At 46.8% G+C, this 27258-nt stretch overlaps 1 protein-coding gene across 1 annotated transcript in view; it reads left to right on the forward strand.

Moving 5' to 3' along the window:
- Positions 1 to 27258, forward strand: part of LOC138467625 (formin-2-like) — a 629879-nt gene that overhangs the window by 174855 nt on the left and 427766 nt on the right. The window lies entirely within an intron of this gene.

A 27258-nucleotide genomic window follows, 5' to 3' on the forward strand; every position in this document is an offset into this window, starting at 1 on the left:
CCTAAAAGAACCAACCTCTTTGTTGGGTGTTCCAAATCATTTACAGCAAGAATCCACACAAATACAATGTCAGAAAAAAATCATATGTTCTCAGAACAAAATCCTATTTTAAGGATACTGATGGAAAGACAGCTGTCAAAAATGGGTGTAGTATCGTTGCTCACCTCTACCAGAAAGCCAGCGTTTTAAAACTATTTTGGGTAAAGTTGAACATGGAACCCCAAACTATGCCAAAGAAGAGAATTCCATCAAAATGCCCTATAGATTGCCACACAGTGATTTCATTGTTGGAAAAGACTCGATTTAAAGATATGTTGCTTATTGTAAGTTTATAAATGCATTTTTTTGTTCTACAAGGAACTATGTTGCAATTGACCAGAAGGTAATCTGATTTAGTTAAAACTTCAAGAGGCCTTCTTTTCATGAGAACCCTTCACACCTTGGGCCTTCCCACCAACAGGAGAGGATATTGCATTGACATGTAAATCAGGAGAGGAGGAGATTTTCTCTGCAGCCGGAGGAAGGAACAATGGGGGCTTTGTGATGAATAGGAATATGCTGATTTGGGTGTAACTGGTCAACAACTGCTCTGGGAGAGACAGGACATGTGACCTCTGAGGCAGCCAGATCTGGGGGCGGAGACAAACCACTGATGTGAATTGAATTGAAAGCAAATATATGTTTTATAAAATTGCGTATAACAAAGTGTACCAAGCGGACAAAAATGTAAAACTTTGAGATGGTTAAAATGAAAAAAATCACTCACAATTTAAGACTAAACTGGACGCCGTGTGATGTTCTGAGACCAAACCCCGGAATTTATTTATATCGCAGCTGCAGTGTTTTTGCTAGGAACCTAAGAATTTACAGTAATATTCTCAGAGAGGGTGTGTATGTTTGTGTAAAATTTGGTGCAGAACCAATATTGGGAAACCACCAAAAGCACGAATAAGTGGTAATTTCTGAACCCAGGATCGGAGGAACATGGGACTTGAACAGAGACATGCCTTAATTAATCTGTGATGTGTATATGTATTATGAACAACTTGTGTATCTGGGAAATATGTTTTTTGGGTAAAGCAAAGGGGAGGGATTTCAGTTAAGCCATAAACACAGCATCAACATGACTCATTCTAACACGCTGATCCTTTCTCCAGTCACGGGACAGGGAATCCTCTAACCTATCAAATCCTTAGAGGGTTGGGCATGTAGAATCAGCCTTCCCACCCACTTTGAAAACACATAAATAAGGACTGCTAGGACAAATGACAAACACTCTCTTTTCCACTACTCAACTATTCTTGGCGCAGCACCCTGCCGGAAGATACCAGAATCCAGATAGATCCAGATACCAGACTCTAGAACCAATCTCTAGAACCCTGAAGCAAAGGCCCAATCCCAAAAGCTAAACTCTTTTCAGCAGGCCTCAGAATCTAGCAACCTGATTCTCACCTTCAACAGCCGGGCTGTGCTGTTTGCTTCTAGCTAAGAACCCTGTGCTAGAACCCAGATCCAGACCCAGAAAGCAGAGCTGTATTCGGAACCCATCAGATCCAGTTCGAGGGACCAAGCAGACCAGAGGCTGTGCTGTGAGCAGAACCCAGTGCCTGAGACTGTCCGGTGGCGAGAGTGAAGTCCAAACCCTTGACCAGATCTGTGACGAGGCCCATTCTATTCCAAAGCTTAGGAGTGAGTATCTAGTCTAGAACTGTCCTTAACCAAGCTCTTAGTTTAAAGTAATCCTCTTCCATCCATTTCAACCTGTTCAGAACTGCATTATAGAATCTTGTGTCCATCCGGTTGATTTCAAATCTGTAAAGCGCATCTGTCATTTCTGAAATCTTGATTCTATTTCTGAAAAATCTACCTTCACAAAAACCTCTGTAACTTTTGAACCGCACGTCCTAGAACGCGAAATTTAACTGTCATTTTAAAGCTAAGATCCTAAGCTTTCCAACAAATTCATTATGGTTTTTCCGTAATCGCGATTTACGCATGCGGAAAAAGTGCCGCGAATTGCAATTTAGCTCAATTTCAACACATGTCAGGATAGCTGTTTCTTGTTTGTAACTGCTGAATTTCGTTTTCAATTTGATCATCATTCATGAATCATTGCTAGTGTTGACCTGAACCAATCTTAAGTAACTATCACTCATCCTGAATTTCTTTAGTGAATTAAAATCATTTTGGCATATTTTCACATTCATTGCTATCACATTCAAAAGTATTTTTGCCTGTTTTAAAATCATACCTGTTTTCCCTAAGCTTGCTGGGGGAACTGGGATTGAACTGCATTATTGATTGTATTTCTGAAACCTGTGTGCCCTCATTTCCATCTCTTCATATTGCACACTGGGGGGAGTGAGTAGTCACAGGGGAAAAAGTGATTATCTTGTCTTTTGATTGAAACCATATCAAGTTTATTTCTGTGTTCCATTCTTTCCCATTATTGCATTTCCTGGAATCGCATAAAGTATTCTCTGCTACCGTATCCTCCATATTCACACTCCTAAGTGATTAAAGAGATTGTTGATTTTGAAATATTACCCATTGTTGATTACTGTCCATATTCATAGTGTGCTATTCAGATATTATTTTGTTCATAAAAGTGTGATATATATATATATATTGTTTAATTCTTCAAATAAACCTTTTAATTTGCAAAACAAACCTACTTCTTGGCTCAGAGAGGTCAGGGGGATTCGAAGAGAGGGGCGTTATATAAGGGTTGATCATCCAGATTTAAAGAACTTTGACATAAAAATATATAAGTAAGGGCTTCCATTGGGCATCCCATACTAAGCATTGACTTAGTTGGAGTGCTGAATCAAAGTCACTTACATGTGGGAGGAGTCACAATTCACCTCTACACAGACAAGGCCTGGTGCTTTAAGACCCCTCGCTGGGCATGTGCATAGTATAAAATATTACTAAAGCAACCTAAGCACCCGGGATAACATTGACAGACACTTCCTTTTTGTGAACAAAATGGGCAACATGGAATCTGCAACCTTTTTTTTGCTTTAAAAAATGACATCTAAGTTGGTAGCCATGGAAACCTAGAGCTGAGGCTTCAGGACTGCCCACCCTGCATCCATTTCAATGGCGATCATGAGCAACTTGAGAGGGCGTCTGAGACAAGGTGCATTATAGGCTGCGGACAAGGCAAGTGTATGTTTTATTTTTGCACTCTGCAATATAAGAGGGCAGGGGCAGCAGGCGAGGGAAGGCTCGAGCAGCCAGTAGCTTGCCAGAACACAGGCTCATGCCATTAGGTAAATACCATGATATGAGCAACTTCTTTAGTTGTCTACGTTGCCCAGTTTTACGGTTTGGTCGCTAACGGGCTAATTACCTAATTTTACAGTTTGGTTGCTGCCGGCCTTAGTAATGTGATGAGGAACATTGCCGTGCTCTAACATTTAGGGATGGGGTAACAAAGGGCTGGTTACTTCTACGTGCTGCTTGATGCAGGACCCCCGGGCAGCATGGGGAGGATCCCCAGGTTGACCCACGATCTACTAAGAGCACTGCAGGTATTTAAAACATGGGACTTGCCATCACTTGGTCAATTTAGGAGCCCCATATAAGACTCTGAAGTGGCTTGGAGAGAAAGGAGCAACGCCTGCAGAAAGACAGGTCTCGTAGGGCGAAGATAGCCAGATGTGCACTTAACCCACTAAATTCTGCAAGCACAGAACTCAAACAACTCTGATCACAAGCGGTGGGATTTGTGAACACGCAAACTCTGTGAATCATGTGCTCTGCAGAATGCAGAGCAGGCTGTCACCTGGCCAAGAGCCATGTAGGCAGTTGGAAGGAGCCTTGATGCAGGCAAAGTACCAGCTCCACATTCAAGCACACCAATCCAATAACAGCAGCCAATCATTCAACACACATGTTAGCAAAAGAAGGGAGGAGGCCCAAAGGGAGGGGCCAAGTACCTATATAAGAGGTTTGGTTTACCAGAACTGGTAGGAGGTTTGAGAGAGCAGAGGCAAAGGGAAGGAGCGTGCCGGAGGCGAGAAGGAGATTGCTTTGGCAGTGGCTGGATGGGTGGAGAAGAGGTGATCGGGAGTAAACAGGAGGAGGTGTTTTGGAGGAGAGCGTTGATGTTGGCATCGCAGTGAGACCCAGGGGTCTGTGGAGGAAGAGACAGCCCAAGAAGATTGGAAAATGGAAGACCCAAGAGGTTGGGGCAGAGGGAGACCTATTTGGCGGAGGAGAGGAGGAGAGGCCCAGGAGACTGAAGAGAACGAGTCTGGAGTCAAGAGCCCCTGTAGGCCGGAGAGAGTGAAGAAAGTGAGGGAGAAAAACAGGTAAGGAGAAGGTGGGAGGAATTGAGGATCAGAGGTGAACATTCAGGTGTGGTGGAGAGGAGGGGAAAAGTACATCAAGGCAGGAAGATGTGGCGAGAGACCAGGAGAAGATGGAGAGTGAATTGGAGGCAGTGATGAGGGACCAAAGTTTCCCCACCTGACCAAAATCTATGCAATTGGTGGCTATTGCTCTACTGCATGCGTTTACCCAGGTTTGATATCTGGAGCCTGCAAGCACTGGATCAAGAACCTAGAGAGCATGTGAGTAAAGAGGACAACACCTTAAAGACTTGTGAAAATATATGCAGAGCGCACTTGAACGGCCTTAAACTGTGAGTGACTATCATCCAATAGATTGCTGGTAAGAGGGACCAGGACATTGCATCCTTTACCAGTGTGTATTATTTCATACCACCCTTAATAATTTACCCTAAATAAGCATTCAGTACACAAATCCAATGTGTCTGGCTCATAATGGACCTATCTCCTTTTCATGACCATACCTAATGCAATAGGGTAGCTGGGTGGGAAGCACAAAAAGGCTGACACAAGGTTAGGTTTCAGTAAGGAATAGCAAAATAATGTCCTTATCATAAATAATAAAGGAAGTCTCTTAAAATAGTTCATGTAAAGGTGTCTAACAACCCTGACTTGAATGCCCAATCAAAAACTCTGGCCTTTGCCTTTGGGCTGCAGTTTTTTAAAAATAATTTTCTTTTTAAAATCTTTATTTAGAAACCAGACAGAACTGACTGAGATCTTGGAACATCAGCTCAATAAATGTTCGATGAGGACTCACAGTCCAATATTGAAGTAACACATGTAGTCTTCGTTTATACAAAAAAACATGTGTTTCCACATGAATTATCCGCCCTCCCCATTTCCACCTCATTTTGATTCTTTACATGCTCTGTATGGGCTAAAAAAGCTTGGAATGGTCCTCAAATATCCTTTGGTCCACAGGTCGCGACAACCGTTGCCACATATCCAATCTCCCTTTCATTAGCATATGCTAATTCCCTCAACTATTCAGCCCTTTTAGGCGCTGTTGCGGATTTCTAATATTTCAATATACATTTTTTGCTAACAATGCAGGCAACATCAAAGAATCAATGCACAGTCATGGAGCCCTTGCCAATATCACCTAGGAGGTGTTTAGGAGGGGAGAGCACCTGGGGTATATCCATAATCTCATGTAACAACTATGCCACGTCCTGGCAAAACCGCTTAATCCGTTAGCATTCACAGAACATATTAACTTAATTTGCCCTTGTCCTGCTACATTTTCCACATTCGTCATGCTTGGCTGGTGTGCAATACAACTGATTCAGTACTTTAAACTGTATTAAGCAAGACCTCCTTCATCAAACGACAGTATTTCTGCCACTGAACATCCTGTATTCCCCTCCCCAAATCCTGCTCCTACTTTGCCCGTGCCCCATTCCTGGAAGCCTGGTCAGTCTGAACCAATCTATAGAGCCTGGAGATCAGCCTCCTGGTATCACCCCCTGTTACTACTGCCTCTATACAGCCGTGTGTCTCTAGTTCCTGTGGGATCAACAGCCACCTTCGACAAACTGCAGCCCTCATGCGGTAGTATTGCAGGATTCTATTGTAATTGCTTTTCCCCAGTTTAGCTGCAAACTCTTACACCATAACAAATCGCCCTTCCGGGTACAAGTCGCCCAAAGCAGGTGTCCCTCCCTAACCCAGGATACTCGTATATCTGAATCATACGTTGGGGGACGGCCAGGGAAGCTCCACAGTGGGATCGCTCTGCTATATGGGGCCATCACTCCAAGTCTACGGAACAGCCGAAACCATGGATTCAACATTGTCCGAACTGGGTCGAAGGTACATGAATCTACATGCCTGTCTGCGAAGAGGACTGATTTAAGGGCAGTGGGCGATGCCCTATATTTTTCCAATGCCCAGTACATTCACCCTGGGTGCGGGTGTAGCAATGTCGGGCAAAATGAGCCTGTGCAAATATGTAATACAATTCAAAGTCTCGTGCAGCTAGCCCCCATCCCCCATTCATACAGCTCAGCCAGCTGCTCCCAGCTCATTCGTGCCATTCCCACCCCCCACACAAACCCCTCCGCCAGAGACCACAATTGTGCGTAAAACCTACAGCCTGGACAAATCGGGATGTTGCTAAAATAATACAACAATTTGGGCACCTCTATCATTTGTAATGGGAGCAATCGTATATACATTGATATAGGAAGGCCTGCCCAAAGCTGCAGACTAGTGGCAAGACAACTCAGATAACTCTCATGATTGTGATCATACAGTGAACGGTGCATTCTGGAAACTAATATGCCCAAGTATTTAAATCGAGTTAAGGGCCAACAAAACCCCATAAAATCAGTAGCAGGGTGGCGTCCCCTCCCTTAGTGGTAACAACTCAGACTTAGTGCTGTTCACCTTGTAAGCAGAGTAGTGCCCGAATTCAGCAACCTCCTCCATGACTGGGCTAAGATGTTGTTCCGGGTTCTACACGTACAATAAAGTATCATCTGCATAAAGCAAGAATATCTGGGATGGCCCAAATATACAGAGACCCCTATGCCCATGACGCATTGTCACCATCTGAGCCTAGGGCTCAATCGTAAGAGCGAACAAAAGCGGAGACAGGGGGCACGCATATAATAACCGCACATATCATATGAAATTTCCCCCAAACTGGTATTGCCGTGACACACTGAACAAGAACTTCCATGACACAGAATAAAATTGGGATGTAGAGTATGATGTTAAGCTGTCTGGCCCATGGAAAATTTGGATTTGGCAAATCTGCAGGTCTGTAGCAGGTTGAGACACTGGATGAGTCTTCCCTTGGCTGACCCATGCTCCCAGGCACTTGGAGTAGAGAATGGGTTGCTTTCTGTCAGTTGACAACCTCCCTGTTCGAAGGCTCTGGACCCAGTGACACCTACCTGCTGATGTCCTCCAACGTAAGCTCCCATCTCGTACCTCCACCCACGTTTTCCTGTTTCTGCCCCGGATCCACCTGGTCCACAGGAACTTCCCTGCTATCCCTCTCTAAAAGGGGATACCTTTTCTCCTCCCACGTCCTCAGGTATAGTGATTGTGTCTCTACCCTCTAATTAGTCTCTCTCTACCAACAGCTTTAAAGGCTTCCACCTCTTTCCCCCATCTGGACTGGTAGTCTACAGATGGTACTTCTCCTTCATCATCCCCACACACTTTGGCTCTCTGTATTGTATCAATCCTCCTCCAACCTCCCCACAACTCTTCCCCTTTCTCTGATTTTCTTCCTCCTCCACTCCCCAACAACTATTGTCTCTATGATGACAACTCTCTCCTCCTCCAACATCCTCCAGACTTTCCCTCCAAACTTCATCTCTCTCACCTGCTTCACACACAGTACTCTTCTCTTTTGCTACTCTTCACCAAACTCCTTCCTCCAACTCCTACTCGACTTCCTCTTTCTCCCAAAATGAACTGGCTGCTTTCTACATTGGGGTATTTCCTCTCATTGGGTTGTGCTTAATGACACTGAGGACATCTATCTACTGATGATTGTGATATCCACTGATTGGGCCATGTGTTGATGTTCATGACATTACATAAAGGCCTGCCACCATCATTTATTCCATCATTGCACTCTCCTTCCCTTCCCTTGGAATCCCAGCTGTCTTTCCTGGTTTAGTCTAGTTCCTTCTGCCCTTCCAGAGTGTGAATATGGATTTAGAAAATGGTTTGGTAAGCATGGAAAGATGGCTGTTGCATTTAATCTTACTGAATTGTTGGGAATTTGCAAGTTTGTAATCCCTGCAACGCTGGGAGAATGGGGTTTGTTTGTTCCCTTAATTCGCACGTTTTGCATGGATCACTTCCTCATTATTCAAGAGCAACTTTGTATCAGTGGGGCTACTGCAGGCTGCATAAGTATGAGTCACAATGCTAAATTATTCGTACAGTGCCTAATTTGAATTTTTGTGTCTACTGTACCAATTTGTCCAATTGTACTGTTTGGCCTCTACTGGTCTACCTGCTCTAACATCAAAGTAAGCACCACCGCCTTGTGCTTCATATGCCACAATACCCCATACCCAGTCTCTCTACCATACTGTCATGATCCATAGAACACATCCCTTTTGGACTTCCTGGTCTCCGTCACAACGGGGCTTGCACTCCTTGGTACTTCCAACATGGCCGTCTAACATGGTACGCTCTCCACCAGCCTTCACGTCAGACGTAGCTCATTCTACAAAGAGACCACGCTCCACGGCTCCACGTGTCTCAACGCTACCGCTTGCAGTGACTAGACGTGTGCTCCGTAGTTCGCTGTAACTAATCTCTTGTTTCCTGGTTCCCGGACCCTCGATTTCTCCCTCTTCCCTTCCACCTTACTTACTCTGCCTTGATTCCCAGATCCCGTGTACCGCCTCCGAGTACACCTCCCTCGTTTCCTGGACTTCCCAGAGACTCTGAGTACCCCTGGACGCTGAACGCACGCTGGAACCAGAAGAGACTCGCGCAGGCTTTAGAAAACCCGATCGGTACGCAAGAAGACTCCTTCCAAGAACTCCTGCAAGGATCGAACTCAGGTGAGAAAGGGGGAAATCCGTGACAGATTGAGACGCCAAACGACCAAAGTTGAATCGGACATGGAGGCGGCCGTTCAGGATCTCATGCGTTGCATGCAAGAAGTAACGACCGAGTGCAGAATCTGAAAGCGGAAAATGCTGCATTAAAACAATTAGTTTTGTCCCGTGATTCCGCTATAAAGGAAACCGTACTACTGGGCAGCATTGTAGATAAATACGATGGGTCTGCAAAAACCCTTCGTGGATTTCTTGACTCCTGTTTAGTCCACTTTACCTTTAAGCCCTACTACTTTTATACCCCCAGGGCTAAGGTGGGCTTTATAATTTCGCACCTCTCCAGAAATGCACTAACCTGGCCCACACCTTTAGTCAATTCTGGAGATGCCCTGCTCGATGATTATGACGGATTTATACAGGCCCTTAAGACCATGTTTGACCACCCAGAACAGGTCTTTAGCGCCCAGGAACGTCTACTTGATTTCCAGCAAGGTTCCCAGGACATGCTTACCTATGTAACACGATTTAAACAATTGGCTAAAGAAGCGAATTGGTCCTCAGAAGCTTGCTTTACTCTTTTCCGAAGGGGGCTAAATGAAGACATCAAAGATGAACTAGCCAGAGTGGCTCGCCCAAGTTCATTACAGGCCCTTATGGATCTCGCTATGCAGGTAGACTTTCGTATCCAGGAAAGGAAGGCAGAGAAGAAGAAAACCAAGTTGCCTTTCCAGAAGGTTTCCATTGAGACCTCCTCGAAATCTGACCCCACTCCTGCCTCTTTTAACGATCCAGAACCCAGGCAATTAGGGGCTTTCCGTGGACCCATATCCCTGCAAGAAAGGAAGCGAAGGTTCCACACGGGGTTATGTATGTATTGTGCCTCGGATAAACATCTAGTTAGAGAGTGTCCTCTAGCCCCTCCACGGCGTTCGGGAAATGCCAGCTCGCGATTCTAGATGGAGCAAGGCTTCGGGAGAGAGATGTTTGCTCCACATCTATTCCATCCTTGAACTCTCCTGGACAGAACAACCTAGTGATTCTACAGGCCTTTCTAACGCCATCCAAAAATGAGACCTACCCCATTTTGGCCTTGGAGGATTGTGGGGCCATGTGGATATTCATAGATCAAGATTGGGTCTTTAGCCACCACATTCCATATGAAACTCGAGGCATCATGCAACCTGTAGAGGCGATCGACAAAGTCCTCTTTCTTCAGGACCCATAACCTTACAGACCAAAGAGATCCAACTCTCGATAAACCATCATCAAGAGGTGATCAAATTTGACATGATAAAGTCAGCTCATTACCCAATGTTACTGGGTATGCCCTGGTTACAGAAGCACAACCCATACATCAACTGGGCAGCAGGATCCTTGTTTCTTGGTTCTGAGCATTGCATGTCTCAATGTCTATTCCTGGATTCCTCCTCGACTTCTTCCGAAGGCACGCCAACAGACCAGCAAGGCCCATTCATGGTTTCAAATATCATACAGGTTCCTAAGGCCTATCAGGAATACGTTGACATGTTTTCAACTGCCATAGTCCAGGCCTTACCCCCACACAGGCCTGAAGACTGCGCAATAGAAACAGAACCCTCAGCAGTGATTCCCTTCGGCAGGATGTTCATCCTTTCTAAACCCGAGAAAAAGGCCCTCAAAGAATACCTGGATACCAACCTTGAAAATGGCACCATAAGACCTTCAAAATCTCCAGCAGGTGCTTCGTTATTCTTTGTTCCCAAAAAGGATACCCAGGAACTCAGACCCTGCCTCGATTATCGTGGCCTAAATCAATGCACCCTCAAAGACCGATACCCACTACCCTTGATTCCGGATATCCTGGAAGCCGTAAGAGGCACGGTAATATTCACCAAGTTGGATCTCCGGGGTGCCTATCATTTGATCCATATCCGGGAAGGAGACGAGTGGAAAACCGCCTTTAGAACATCCTTTGGCCGTTACGAATACCTGTTCATGCCCTTTGGACTAGCCAATGCACCAGCAGTCTTCCAACGTTTTATGGATAGGGTGTTCTCTGACATGTTGTTCCTCTCGTCATTGTATATCTGGATGACATATTGATCTTTTCCAAGGACCCTCAAAAGCATGAAGAAAACGTAAAGGCAGTACTACAAAGACTCCGTGAACACCAACTCTTAGCCAAACCCAAAAAATGCTTGTTTCACGTTATCTCTGTTCACTACCTAGGATTTATCCTTAGCCCAGAGGGAATTGGTATGGACCCTTCAAAGGTAAAGGCTATTATGGCATGGCCTGCTCCCACGTCCGTGAAACAAGTTCAATCCTTCCTGAGGCTTGCCAATTTCTACCGAAAGTTCATATCCACCTTTTCCGAGATTGTTCAACCGATCATTGCTCTCTTAAAGAAGGACACCCCTTTTATCTGGTCCACACAGCAAGACACAGCGTTCCAGTGTTTGAAGACCGAGTTTACACAAGCTCCTATCTTAGGCCAACCCGACATAAGCCGACCATTTCTAGTGGAAACGGATGGCTCTAATTACGCCATAGGAGCAGTGTTGAAACAGAAATTAGAAGATAAGCTGCAACACCCCATTGCTTATCTTTCACGAACCCTGACTCCGAGTGAAACACACTACTCCGTCCTGGAAAAGGAATTGTTAGCCATCCGCCAAGCCTTCACTGAATGTCGGCATCTACTTCTGGGAGCTAGACATCCAGTCCAATTCCATACGGACCATCGAAATCTTCAGATTCTACAGTATTTGGAATGTAGAAATAGTCGTCAGTCGCATTGGGCCTACTTTTTTGCCCAGTACCAGTTCCACATCACTCATGTTCCCAGATCACATAACCTGATGGCTGACGCCTTGTCTCGACGTCCTGACTACGTAACCACTGAAGATAAGGCATATCCTAAGATGTTTGCCCCCACGATCTTCGTAGCTCAAGCAGTCAACCTCCTGGAAGAAATCCGAGTGCAAACCCAATCCTCTGAGTCATGAAAGGATATGTCAAGGAAAAATCAATGGAATCTAAGAGCCAAGGAAGGATATTTATTCAAGGACAATGCACTGCTCATTTCTACACAGAAATTACAACATAAAATAATAAACCTCTGTCATGACACACTTCACTCCGGGCATCGTGGCATCACCAATACACTCCGTTTTATACAGAGCCCATTCTGGTGGCCTAAGATGAAGACTGACGTACAGCAGTACGTCCAAGCTTGCGTTGTCTGTGCTCAAAATAAGCATGATAACAAGAGACCGGCAGGTCTTCTACTGCAACCAACACAGCCAACTAGGCCATGGGAATTCATCGCTACAGACTTCATTGTGGAACTACCACCATCAAGAGGATACACTACTATCATGGTTACCATAGACTTGTTCACTCATATGGCTCATTTTACGCCCCTCAGGAAACTACCATCCTCCTCCGAACTAGCTGGAATCTTTCTGGAACACATATTCCGCCTGCATGGACTTCCTTCCAAGATCATATCTGATAGAGGGCCTCAATACGTCTCACAATTCTGGAAGCATCTCTATCGAATTCTGGGAATTCAATGTGCCCTCTCTTCAGGGTATCACCCCCAAACCAACAGAGCCACAGAACTTGCGAATCAGACCCTGGAACAGTATCTTCGATGTTTCGCCACCAAGGTCCAGGATGACTGGTCACTCCTGATACCCGTTGCTGAATTCGCCTACAACAACTCCGAACATTCAGCGCTCAAAGCCAGTCCTTTTTATGGTAGTCAAGGGTTCCATCCATCGGTTTTACCCTCTGTTCTTCCTCATTCTACACCGGTACCTACTGTTGACTCCTGGATCGAAACCCTTGTCAACATACACCAGGAGGCCAAGGAAGAACGCAGACCAAGAGATATGCGGATTCCAAAAGAAGACCAGGCCCCTCTTATGCAGTCGGTGACCAAGTATGGTTGTCATCAAAATTACTACCCCGACATCTACGACCAAACAAATTGCCCCCCCGGTAATATGGTCCATTTCCCATCAAGGAAATTATTAACCCTGTCTCATACCGGATCAAACTACCAGACCCCTGGAAGAAAATTCATCCAGTTTTTCATACCTCCTTATTGAAACCCTACATTCCATCCTCCCGGAAATCCTGTAGACCTCCTCCTCTGCTGGTCGACAACCAACTGGAATATGAGGTATCCTGGATTTGCGATTCCAGGTATAAACGGGGCCAGCTTCAATACCTGGTTGAATGGAAAGGATAGCCTCCTAGTGAAAAAACCTGGGAACCTATTTCTAATATCAAGGCCCCTCGGTTGCTCAGAAGATTTCATCTCATACACCCAGGCAAACCTGGAGGAAAGGGTCTTCGGAGGAGGCATGTTGTCATGAACTACAGAACACGTCCCTTTTGGACCTCCTGGTCCTTGTCACAACGAGGCGTGCACTCCATAATACTCCCAACATGGCCGTCCAGCGTGAAAACCCTTTCTCGCTCCACGCGCTGGACGTAACGTATTCTATTAATAGACCACGCCTTCCACGGCTCTGCGCGTCTCAATGCTATTGCAAAGTAGCGATCCGATGTGTGCCCCGTAGCTCGCGGTATTTTTTCCTTGTACCTGTCTATCTACCTGTTCCTTGCCCCTTCCTTTCCTCCTATTTCCTGAACTCGTGTGCTAGTTGCACCTTTCCTAGTTCCCCGGATTCCTGGATCCGCGCCCCGGAAACTGAACGCACTCTGGAGTCGGAAGACACTCGGGCAGCCTTGTTCAAAACCAGGTCCGTCCGCAAGAAGGCAGCGACCAAGGACTCCAGCAAAGAACGGTCCCAGGTGAAAAGGGGGGAACTCCTTGACACCCTGACTCCCAGTGAGACTCATTATCCCATCTTGGAAACGGAGCTGTTAGCCATCCGTCAAGCCTTCACAGAATGGCGCCATCTACTTCTGGGAGCTAAACATCCTGTTCAGGTCCGTACGGACCATCGAAATCTTCAAGTTCTACAATCTTTAGAATGTAGGAATAGTCATCAAGCCCGTTGGGCCTTCTTCTTTGCCCAGTACCAGTTCCACATGCAACATGTCCCCGGATCACAGAACATAATCGCTGACGCCTTATCCCGACGTCCCGACTACGAAACTCTTGAGGATCGGTCCTTCCCAAAGATGTTTCCCCACACAATTTTTGTAGCCAAAGCAATCAGTCTCCTGGAAGATATTCGGATGCAAACCCAGTCCTCTGAGATCTGGAAAGAATTCACAGGGAAGGATCAGTGGAATCTTAGAACAAGAGACGGGTACCTGTTTAAGGATAATGGCCTGGTCATTCCCACACAGAGACTCCAACAACAGATTATTAACCTCTGCCACGATACCCTTCACTCCGGACATCGTTGTGTCACCAACACCCTCCGTCTCATACAAAGACAATTTTGGTGGCCTAAAATGAAGATCGACGTTCAACGGTACATTCAAGCCTGTGCAGTCTGCAATCAAAACAAGCATGAAAGCAAGAAACTGGCAGGTCTCCTACCTCAACCAACGCTACCGTCTAGGCCCTGGGAATTCATTGCTACGGACTTTATTGTGGAATTACCACCATCCAGAGGTTACACGACTATCATGGTCACCATTGATTTATTCACCCACATGGCTCATTTTACACCATTGTACAAATTGCCATCTTCCTCAGAACTCTCTGGCATCTTCCTGGAACACATATTTCGACTTCATGGACTCCCTTCCAAGATCATATCAGACAGGGGACTTCAATACATCTCTCAATTCTGGAAACACTTATGCCGTATTCTAGGAATCCAACGTGCCCTCTCTTCAGGTTATCATCCACAGACTAACAGAGCTACCGAACGTGTGAACCAGACCCTGGAGCAATACCTTAGTTGTTTCGCCACCAAGGTACAGGACGACTGGTCACTCTTAATACCCGTGGCTGAATTTGCCTACACAATTCACAACAATTCTGATCACTCGGCAGTCAAGACCAGTCCTTTTTTTTGCAGCCAAGGATTCCACCCTTCGGTTCTACCTTCCATTCTCCCACATCCCATACCAGTACCAACAGTCGACTCCTGGATTGAAACTCTCATCAACGTACACAAGGAAGCCAAAGAACACTTAGAAAAGGCCCGAACTCACACCAAGCGTTATGCGGACTCCAAAAGAAGAACAGGACCTTCTTATGCAGTCGGTGGTAAGGTCTGGCTGTCCTCGAAACTACTGCCTCGACATTTACGACCAAACAAACTGGCTCCCCAGTACTATGGCCCTTTTTCCATAAAGGAAACATTAACCCAGTGACATTCCGGCTCAAATTGCCAGACTCCTGGAAGAAGATTCATCCAGTTTTTCACACTTCTTTATTAAAACCTTACGTCCAGTCCTCCGGAAGTCCTTCAGACCCAACCCTGTGGTTGTGGACGACCAGCTGGAATGTGAAGTATCCAGAATATGCGACTCCAGGTATAAACGGGGTCAACTTCAATACCTGGTTGAGTGGAAAGGATATCCTTCTAGTGAAAGAACCCGGGAACCATTGTCAAATCTGAATACCCCTCAATTGCTCATAAGATATCATCTCATTTTCCTCTCTTCCTTTCCTCCTTCCTTACTCTGCCTTGATTCACAGATCTCGTGTACTGCCTCAAGTATACCTCCCTCATTTCCTGGACTTCCCGGAGACTCGGAGTACCCCTGGATGCTGAACGCTGAACGCACGCTGGAACCAGAAAAGGCTCTTGCGTACCGATCGTGTACAAAACCCGATCGGTACGCAAGAAGACTCCTTCCAAGAACTCCTGCAAGGATCGAACTCAGGTGAGAAAGGGGGAAATCCATGACACATACTCTTATTCCCCCACATCACCATAAGTATGAGTCGCAAATCAAAATTATTAGTTCAGTGCCTAATTTCAATGTTTGTAGCTACTGGAATGATTTGCCTAATTGTACTGATTGGTCCCTACTGGTCTACCTGCTCTAACATCAAAGTAAGCACCACCGCCTTGGGCTTCATTTGACACATAAGTCCATACCCAGCTTCTTTACCATACTCTTATTCCCCCACATCACCATGTTCCTACCAAACTACTTCTCATCCTTAAAGTCCCTTCTCTCCATCTCTCATGGGGCACCTAACTAGCCCCATGCTCTGCCCTATCACTACCCATGCCCACTCGCTCTGCATTCCTATCCCCCACTCTTCCAATAGATGGCTGACTGGCTGCTTCTCTCCCTCCGACCTTACCCACTTTAACGACATCTACCCTAACGGTCTACCGTCAGCGGTGCCTCCCCCTACCTTATTGCCCCTTTTCCTCCAACCTCACTCTGGGCCTCAAGCAATCAATTCCTTTGCTCAATGACCACTTTGACTTCCATCACTTTAAACGCTGGATGATGGAAATCACTGAACCCTGGTTTTCCCCATCAGACCACTGCTATGGCGGCCCTCCATGATGACTTTTACACCTCCTCTTGCTCCCCTCTACTGGCTAAAAAAGGTGGTCACATTGGTATAATGATCAGCAAGGACATTCAATAAGCTCTTATTCCTGCCAGATTTTACTCCCTCCTTCTTTGGACATATCTCAGTTAAACTTCTTGCTCACACCCCTCAGTACTCATCTCATCTTTAACCCACACTGCACTCTAAATACCTTATTCTCTGAGCTAAACCTGCTATCGGAAATTCTCTGGGAGGACATAATTTGCGACTTCAATATTACCAATGTGACCAAAGCCCATCAACTGCTGGTCTTGACACTCTCTGACTACTCTTTAGTTAACCTTCATTATCGTTCTACTCACACCCAAAGGAATTAGCTTGGTCTCATCTTCCGTTCCTCCATTCCTAACTCCTGTATTCCCTTTATCGGCTCTACTGCCTTTGACCACTCACACTTTACCATCTTTGTTCTCCCTGAATCTGTGTGATCTGCCCCCAAACGTTTTGTTTGCGGGCAGACTGCGCACAGTAAAACTGCTCAGGCCCCCGTTTTGACCGTTCATTGAAAACGGGGGCCTGAGCAATATTTTTTGTGCCCCGCCTCCATTGTTAAGGAGGCAGGGGACACCCCTGATACTCCCAAGGCCACAGGTACCTGAACATGAGGAGCGGGGTTTGTACAGCATAAATAAGTTCAAAAGAGCAAAATGATAAAACGATTAAAAAAAGACCACTCTTGCCTAATCTCGTTGCCCCTCCCTCCTCTATCACCAGAAGGAAATTCCCAACTGTGTCCAAGGCCCCCTCCTTGCATCAGATCAAGTGCTCCCTTCAAGCCCTCTCTCCTCCGATTGATCACTTTATCAAACTCACCTTTCCCAAGTTCAACAACACACTGTCTTCTTCCTTCAACTGTCACTATCCTGATCACTCTTTAATCCCTTCTGCAGCTGAAGACTACCATATGCCTCCACGTACAGCACTGATGCAAAAAAACTCTCCCCTACACTTCTTACTGCCTACAGAAACTCTATCCTTTCCATCGCCTGCTCTTAAGACTGGCAAATTCTCTTAATACATTGACCTAATACCTTCTCCCTGTTCGCACCCTCATAATCTATCCATGACCCCCTGGCAATGCTTTCCTCACTAAAACGCCTGCCTTCCCGCCTCTTTTTATGCGATGACTTTGCCTCTTCCTTCTTTTAAAAAAAACAGTAAAATGCCTGATACCCCTTGTGATGGGCATATACATACTCCCAATCGTTTTGGGTGGAAATAGTGGCCAACATTAAGGAAATTACAGGAATGCAACTCCCAATGGACCTGAAGGCGATTCTTTTTGGTTCTGGGGATGAAGGCAGGTGTACCCATTTTCGGGTTACATGGCACTCTTAACATTCACTCTGCTGTCAGCAGCCTGAATAACTTTTGGAAACATCCGAGCTGTCCTGTAATTGCACAATCGTGGTTCAAACTATGATTTGATTTGATTGTTTATTTGTATAGCGCCTATACACAATGTGTTTCAAAGCGCTTCAAAGAGGGAGAGAACATGGGAGAATACAGTTACATTCTTACAGGTCCTTGAAACAATGCATGATGTGAAAAATAACTATCATAATCAGTCTGGTGACATTTCAGATAGTATAAGTGCAAGAAACAATGAAAGAGAAGGGGAGGGGGGAGTGAAAATGAGTCAAAACAAGCGGTTACATTACTATGCCTGACTGCAATTGATGGTAATGCCTGAATTTAACAATAGGAGAGGTGGGGAGGAGGGATATGGAGTGTGGGAGAAGGAGGAGGACATAATAAGCGACTAACATACTAGCCCTGAAGACCTTTCAGAGTAGTGCTGGAAGGGAGAGGTAGGAGAAGGACAAAAAGAGGGGGGGGAACACAGACAGGCAGCTATCATACAGGCCAGGAGGTAAGTATGAATGGCGAAGTGCTAGAGAACGGTAAGGGGGAGATGGGGGTAACAACACACCATCAAGGGAGACCCGAGAGGGGCACAAACAACCATCACAGGGGGCAGGGGGTCACACACAACCATCATGGGGGAAAGGGGGAGGTAGCGGCACACACAACCATCAAGGGGGATGAGGGGGGTGGGGACACACACAACCATCACAGGGCTAAGGAGGGGCAGCTAGGTTGCGTACCGGTACAGACAGGGGCAGACAGGACCTTTGTTGTGGGCCTTAGATGGTGAGGCCGGCTCCCTCCTCCCGGTTATAGCCATTGGCTTAAGGGACCAAGGCAACCAATGGGAGGGGGACAGGGGCTGGCCCACAACAGGAAACAACATTGCTTTCAGAATACTACGACGACAGCTATCTTGGAGGGCCTGCAAGCATGGAGGCAGCATGGACAAAACATAGCAGATGATAATAAACCCAAGTGGGTAGTGCGCAGAGCGCAACATGCTGGCTATGCCAGGTCAAGGAAATGCAAGCACGAACCTTGAACTGTGAAAGGCTTCAGCATTGTACAGGAATGCCTTTTCAAAAATATTTCAAAACATGGTCACCATTATTGGATTTAAGAAGGCTAAAGAAAATTTGTACCATAGATCAATGTTGTTAAAATATGTTTTTATTAGCCTTTGAAGTGTGATTGTTAGGATACAGTGTGAGCCAGTGTATGGTTAATGTAGAAAATGTAATGGCAGAAACTAATCTTCACATGTTGCACTCGTGTTTCCCTGTAGAAGATGAAGCCCAAGCCCATCTGATATTATTAGTTTATTTAATTTGTAGTGATTTATGTTATTGTGCGTAGAACGTCATAATGATGTAAATTACATGTTTTGTCTGCATTATCTAATGCTGAGAATGGTTTTACTGTGAAATGAAAATAAAGCCTATAAAATAATTTTCTGACATACTGTGCACCATCTTTCACCTGTAACCTTCTGGCCCCCTCATACCACTCCCTCCTTCTGCTCACTATCTCATTTCTTTCCCATATTGCCCATTGAATTCAACCCGAGCCTCAGCTCAGCAACCCCATCCTTTGCTGCCGTTGACCCCTTCTAAACACAAACCCTCAAGGGACATGAACTGGGCACCTTCTCTGTACATATTCTCCCTCTTCAATCTCTCCTTCTCAACAGGCATCTTTTCCACCTGCTAATAAATAGCTACAGTCTATTAAAGAAATCCCTTTTACTATGGACATCTTTCTCTCTTGCCCCACATTCCAAAATGCCTTTCAGGGTTGTCTTCAATGGTGTTGATAAACTACCTTGAGTTCATCAAAATCTGTAATACCCAGGAAGCTGCTCTAGCCCACATTTCTAAATTCATAACTCTTGCTCTCCACCACCACCTCTATTTTATCTTCCTCTGCTGGACCTCTCCACAGCATTCAGTGCTGTGGTTTATCCTTCCCTGCTTTAAACCCTACCCCTACGTTGGCTTAAAAGATACCATAGTTGACTGGGTGGCTTCTGGTCTATCTGACCATCCTTCTGCATCTCATGGAACTCATAGTTGTCCTTCAAGGATCAGACATTTGTCCACTCCTCACCCCCTCTATAATTCTTCCCTGGGTAAACGCAACTCATTTTTAGCCTTTTACTACTGCCAATGTTCTGATGATACCCAGGGCTTTCTCTCTTTTTCCTCTTTACCCAATCTATATCTGAGCACCTCACCAGCTGTTTAAATGCTACCTGTCACTCAATTGTGCATGTTGCCTGGTGTTAACTCTTCTGAAATGGAAGTCAGCTAGTCAGATAGCACAGCGAGTAGAGTGCTCACTCTGACATCTGTGCAGAGCCTGCTGACACAGGCTTGAATCCCGGCAGGGCCAAACTCAGCCTTTCATTCTTCCAAGGTCGATAAATGAGCACCACACACTGTGGGTAATAATAAGCAGCGCTCAGATGCCTGAGGGTTTGTAGCGCTATATAAATACAAATTATTATTATGTCATCTTTCCCCCTGCATCCAACGCTGCCCGCACTCTCCCATCTCTTTCCCCTTTACGTCCTCACTCCATCATCCAAGGTTCACATTCCTTGGGTTGTCTTTGACAGCGACCCGCTGCCAGGCTCAACCTCCTTGAATAAGGAATATCTGTCCGACCTCGCTCATAACTCTTTTAAAACCCTGATCTCTACCTGTGTGCTCAGCAAACTAGGCTACTGCTGAAGCATAGCCCTTGCTTTTGCCCTGTACTTCTTCACTCTCCTAAACAAAGGACTCAACTTCACTGTGTGTTCTCTTTACAACCTAACCATATCCTCCATTCCTTTGACATCTTGACTCCAAGCTGGATGGATCTCGAAGCATAATGATTATCTCTTTTAATTTCTACTCTTTGTTTTGAAATCCATCCATGGTCTTGAACCCCACTACCTTTCCAACCGTATCTCTTTTTACTCCTCTCTAGAACTGTACGTTCCACCTGTCTCCTTAACCTTTATGTCTCACACACCCAACGGCTCCTCCAGCTTCCGCTCCTTCTCTCTACTCTCCCACCTTCACTGGAATGATCTCCCCCAGTGATCAAATTCGGCCCATCAGTTCAGGACCAAACCAAAGCACAACTTGCCAGCTGCAGAAGCATCATCTCCTACGCGCTTACTATCCCTCCCTAACTGCCCCGCAGCCTACCGTTCCAGATAATGCAACAGAGTAATGTCAATATGTAAATGATTCCTCTATAGTCTGTCACTAGTCCATAAAAGTATATCTTATTTAAGTCTGTTCCCTAGTAATTGACCGTTGCTATGTCCCTTTATACTACCCTCTACCAGCTGGTTTACTCAGATAAACATGACATATTCCAAAGGCAAACTGCCTAGTGAATGCATCCATTATCTATAAAGTATCCTATGTTTATCATTTCTGTTTGGAAGGACATACTGAATGTTCAATAAATACAATTTGTCAGGATTCACAGACACTAATGTAGGTTCAAGAACAAAAATCAAGAGAACAACTTTCATCAAGGTCTTCATGACATCTACATATTCCTAGGTTTGGCCACAGTATCCAGTTATATTTACTTTCTCAAAAAATGGGATGTACCATATTATTATTTTTCTTTGAACATTTCTTACATCCACTGCTACTGCTTTAGTTGGTGCAAGTGGGGAGTATAACGCCTGCATATCTATATAGAGATGGCAGGCATAGGAGATCCAATACAATGCAGCTCTTAATTGATGCCCTATAAAACATTGTGCCTTTATGAGAAGCACAAGAAACTGTTGTGCAATTTTGGAACTAAAGCGCAAAAAGAGTAATGTATAATGTTATGCCATCTAAAGAATGCATGAAAGCACAATTAAATATATCACTGTGAAGAACACATATTCACAGCTTGAATGGATGTGAGGTGGGTCCCGTCAGGCGAGGAGAAATGGGAGAACCTGGGGTCGTGGCAGTGGACCACGAGGAGGAAGCTGCCCGTTCATTCTGCCAGCCCTTACCTTGGTTCGCCGTGGTGGCCGTCGCGGGTGGTGACCGGGGTTCAGGGCTGGAGACGGTCAGGACGCGGGTACCGCGGCCCGCCGTGCAGCAGAAACACGCGCACCCCGGCGTGTTCCTCTCGCCGCCGGAACAGGCAAGAAGAGAGAGGCGGCTTGCTAGACGGGGCGGGCCGCTCTGCGGGTGCAGTTCGCTCGGCAGGAGCGGGCGAGCGTGGACACCAATGCAGTAGGAAGGAGGGACACCGAGATCTTCCAGAGGGGGAGGGGCCTCGGGGCACAGACGGGAAAGTGGACGGGACTCCACTGGCAGGCGGGAGAATCAGGAAACACAGACCCAGACGGCAGCCTTTAAAGGAGGCGGGATGTGGCAGGATCAGCCAATAGAAAGCCAGATAGACGGGGAAGGTCCCTATTGGAGGGGAAACAAGTCACTCACAACACATAAAAGACTGGGAACTGATCAACGTGTTGTTGTTTCCTTTTCTAGTCATACGGAGAGGACGAAGAGCGAAGGAACGACTGGTGGGCCTATCCGGACACCCAAGAGGCTTAGGAAGGAAGGTTATATTCCTGGAAAGCGGCCAGAGAAGTGAAGTAACTCTCAGCAACTAACAATTGACTATAACTTCATTTGGTTAAGTTATAAGAATAAAGCACAATTTCAGCAACTAACCACCTGGTCCGACTCTTGATTCCTACATTGGCGACGAAGGTGGGATCTAGCGACAACGCGATGGAGACCCTAATTAAGGCGCTGACGGACGGCCAACAACAGTTGCAGCAATTAATACAGCTGCAAACACAGCAAGCGGCGGCTGATCGCCAGGCATTCCAGCAAGCCATCCAGTTGCAGGGCACCTTACAAACTACGGCGCAAGACAAACAACACGAGAACATCACTAGCCTTACGGATGCGGTAGCCAGCTCCAGGAACCAGCCCATGGTGCCGTCTACCCTGCTTCAGAAGTATAAGGAAGGGGAAGATCCAGCCTTTTTCTTCACCAGCTTTGAAAGAATAGCGAGAAATGCGCAATGGCCACCTGAACGTTGGGGACAATATGTGGCTCCCCTGTTATCCGGAGTGATGCATGGAGCATATCAGGCGGTGAACCCCAATGGTAACACTCCATATGGTGAAATCAAAGCAGCCGTACTGGACCGTTTAGGCCTGGATGAGGAGGCCTACCGTATCCAGTTAAGGGACACAAAGCTAAGGAGTGGGGAAAGCCCCCGGCAGTTATATTATCGCATCAAAGATCTGGCGGAGAAGTGGATCCAGGCACCTACCCCAGCTAACCAGCCGCTCCTGGACAAAATAATACTGGAACAGTTCATCGAAGCTTTGCCAGGCCCAATGCAAAGATGGGTCCGGCAACATCACAGGCCTACATTGGCAGAGGCCGTGGACATTGCGTCGGCTTATCAAAAGGCCGGGTATAGCCGTTTTCCCATAACCAGTACCATAGGAAGGATGACCTTATCCAGCATAGAACACCCAGTACAAAAGGGACCAAGAGGGACCCCCACCAGATGGAGGCAACCAGAGGAAGCCACAAAAAACATGAAGAAAGGAAATTGGGATATGAGGAGAAGCAGTCCCCTATGGCCCAGGGGTTTCGACAGCCCAAATGCTTTGAGTGCAGTGAATGGGGCCACATTGCCCGGTTCTGCCCCAGAAGGAAGACGACAGAGCCCATGGAAATTGGCTATATGAAACCCCATCCAGAAGAACGCAGCCCTGGACCCTACGTTGTGGATATAAGGGTGGATGGTCGGCCAACTCGGGCGCTGCTGGATAGTGGAAGTAGACAAACAGCCATATCTCCAACCGTGAGTAGCACACCTAACTTGTCTAACATTTCTATACCGATAAGGTGCATTCATGGGGACGTAAAATCATACCCGGGGAAGGAGATACAGTTAGAGATGAACCACAAAACCACTCAGTTAAAGGCTGCCGTCCTTCCTACCCTACCTACCCCAGTAGTCATAGGGACAGACCTGCCTCACTTTGATAAAGCACTAAAGGCCCTAGAGGAGGAAGGAGGGAGCAGGGTCAACCACAAAGCCACGAAGGAAGGGAACCCCAGAAACCCTCCCGGACATAAAAGACGGACTAGATTGGAGTGGTGTCAAGCCAGTTACATGACTCGGCCAATCAATTGGAACCCCGAAGATCATGAAGATTCCCTGAGAGGGGAAACCCTGACTGATCCAACCCTTCGGGTAGCCCGAGACAGAGCGGCTAACGAGATGGAACCAGACGTAACGAAGGGACCTGGCTTCTTGTTTCATCATGGTCTCTTATATCGCAAATACAAAGTGGACGATGGGAACGTAAAGGAACAACTGGTATTACCAAAAACACATAGGATGGTCATAATGCAGTTGGCGCATAATCACCCCTGTGGGGGGCACATGGCCTCCCTAAAAACCCAGCAGAACATCTTGAGACGGTTCTATTTGCCAGGCATATATGGGGAAGTAGCTTGGTTCTGCAAGGCGTGCCCCACTTGCCAGTTATCCAGTGGGGTTTTACCAGCAAAGGCCCCATTACAGAAGATGCCCCTCATTAACGTACCCTTCCAGCGGATAGGCATGGACATCGTGGGACCTATAGAACCTGCATCCCGAGGGTACAGGTATCTACTAGTCATCGTTGACTATCCTATGCGATATCCCGAGGCGTTCCCCTTGAAGGGAACCTCAGCCCGACAGTTATGCGACCAGCTCATACCCTTCTTCGCGAGGGTGGGGTTACCCTCGGAAGTCATTACCGACCAAGGGACCAATTTCATGTCCACCCTACTTAGACTACAGATCCATCAGCTACGCACCTCAGTGTATCATCCACAGACAGACGGCCTAGTCGAAAGGTATAACAAAACAATCAAGAAGATGATACGAAGAGTAACAGGACCCGATGGGAAAAACTGGGAACGAGTATTACCCTTGGTCTTGATGGTATTACGGGACACCCCGCAATCATCTACAGGATTCTCTCTCTTTGAGCTCCTTTTCGGAAGACAACCCCGAACCATTTTGGATCTCGTAAAGGAGGAATGGGAGAATTCAGATGAGATTTCTTTAACGGAGTACACCGAAGAGCTAAAAGAACATCTGACAACACTCCGTTCAATGGCCGAGACGAATCTAGGACAAGCCCAATTAACTCAGGAGAAAACATACAACAAGGGAAGTCGGATGAGAACGTTCAAGGTAGGGGACCAAGTATTGATCCTCCTACCTACCAGTACGAACAAACTCCTGGCCAGATGGAGAGGTCCTTATGAAGTTAAGGAGGTCCTTAGCCCGGTGACATATCGAATCCACCAACCCGACCGGACCAAACCAGACCAGGTATATCATGTGAATCTACTAAAGGCATGGACCGCACCCATATTAGCGGCAATGATGGAAATCGGTGACGATGGTTCAGAACAAAATGTGATTCGCCAACAGGGCAAGCTGGAAGACGTTCAATGGGGAAATATATTGACACCTTCCATGAAATCAGAAATTTTAGCCAGATTATCACCCTATGCAGGGGCCTTCTCGGCCTTACCAGGAAGAACCGATCTAATCGAACATGAGATCAGAACTGACCCCGGACAGACTGTCCAGCTAAGACCTTATCGGATTCCAGAAGCAAGAAGGCTAATCATCAAAAACGAGGTGGAAGACATGTTCCGCATGGATATAATAGGACCGTCCACCAGCTCATGGTCCTCCCCGATAGTACTGGTACCGAAGCCGGACGGTACGATTAGGTTTTGTATGGATTATCGACAGTTGAACACCATTTCCAGATACGAAGCCTATCCAATGCCAAGGATGGACGAGTTGTTGGAGAGCCTAGGATCCGCCAACTTCCTGAGTACACTGGACCTAACCAAAGGATATTGGCAAATCCCCTTGAAAACCACAGACCGGGAAAAAACCGCCTTTGCAACCCCCCAAGGTCTATATCAATTTAAGGTTCTACCTTTTGGCCTACACGGGGCTCCAGCCACCTTCCAAAGATTGATGGATGTCGTACTACGCCCCCATGAGAAGTATGCTGCGGCTTACTTAGATGACATTGTCGTGTATAGCACGACCTGGAAGGACCACTTGGAACAGGTGGTGGCCGAGTTAGACAAGGCAGGCTTACACATCAATCCGAAGAAGACGGTGAAGGGTGCGCACGAAACTAAGTATCTTGGACACCTGGTTGGTAGAGGCACCTTACGACCTCAAACATCAAAAATCAAAGCCATTCATGAGATTCCGACACCCACTACAAAAAAACAAATCCGAGCCTTCTTAGGCTTCATCGGCTATTACCGAAGATTTATCCCTGATTTCTCCACGGTGGCAGCCCCCTTAACCGACGCTTTAAGAAATAAAGGGTCTCCTGATCTATCCAAGAATGTTGCGGCTTTGGGAGCTATCGAGGTCCTAAAGCAAAGGATTACCTCGAATCCGGTGCCCCGACTTCCGTAACCATTTTTTTCTGCAGACAGACGCTTCGAACCATGGTCTTGGTGCGGTACTTTCGCAGGAACATGATGGTGAACTTCAACCGGTCTGTTTCGTAAGCAGGAAACTCGTTCCTCACGAGGAGGCCTATTCGACTGTTGAGAAGGAGTGTTTGGCCATCAAATGGGCTGTAGAATCTCTCAAGTATTATCTCTTAGGTCGCTGCTTTACGTTATATACTGACCACGCACCCCTACAATGGCTCGCCAAGCATAAGGATACCAACCAGCGTGTCCTTTGCTGGTTCCTGTCACTGCAACCATTCGATTTCCTTACCATACACAAGCCAGCCGGATTCCAACTGGTGGCCGACTATCTGTCCAGGAATACTCCCTTGCCCAATCGGCCAGGGTTTGTGATGGGGAGATGTGAGGTGGGTCCCGTCAGGCGAGGGGAAATGGGAGAACCTGGGGTCGTGGCAGTGGACCACGAGGAGGAAGCTGCCCGTTCATTCTGCCAGCCCTTACCTTGGTTCGCTGTGGCGGCCGTCGCGGGTGGTGACCGGGGCTCAGGGCTGGAGACGGTGAGGACGCGGGTATCGCGGCCCTCCGCGCAGCAGAAACACGCGCACCCCGGCGTGTTCCTCTCGCCGCCGGAACAGGCAAGAAGAGAGAGGCGGCTTGCTAGACGGGGCGGGCCGCTCTGCGGGTGCAGTTCGCTCGGCAGGAGCGGGCGAGCGTGGACACCAATGCAGGAGGAAGGAGGGACACCAAGATCTTCCAGAGGGGGAGGGGCCTCGGGGCACAGACGGGAAAGTGGACGGGACTCCACTGGCAGGCGGGAGAATCAGGAAACACGGACCCAGACGGCAGCCTATAAAGGAGGCGGGATGTGGCAGGATCAGCCAATAGAAAGCCAGATAGACGGGGAAGGTCCCTACTGGAGGGGAAACAAGTCACTCACAACACATAAAAGACCGGGAACTGATCAACGTGTTGTTGTTTCCTTTTC

This window comes from Ambystoma mexicanum, chromosome 4q, assembly GCF_040938575.1.
Source record: "Ambystoma mexicanum isolate Mex_15411 chromosome 4q, UKY_AmexF1_1, whole genome shotgun sequence".
Classification (NCBI taxonomy): Eukaryota; Metazoa; Chordata; class Amphibia; order Caudata; family Ambystomatidae; genus Ambystoma; species Ambystoma mexicanum.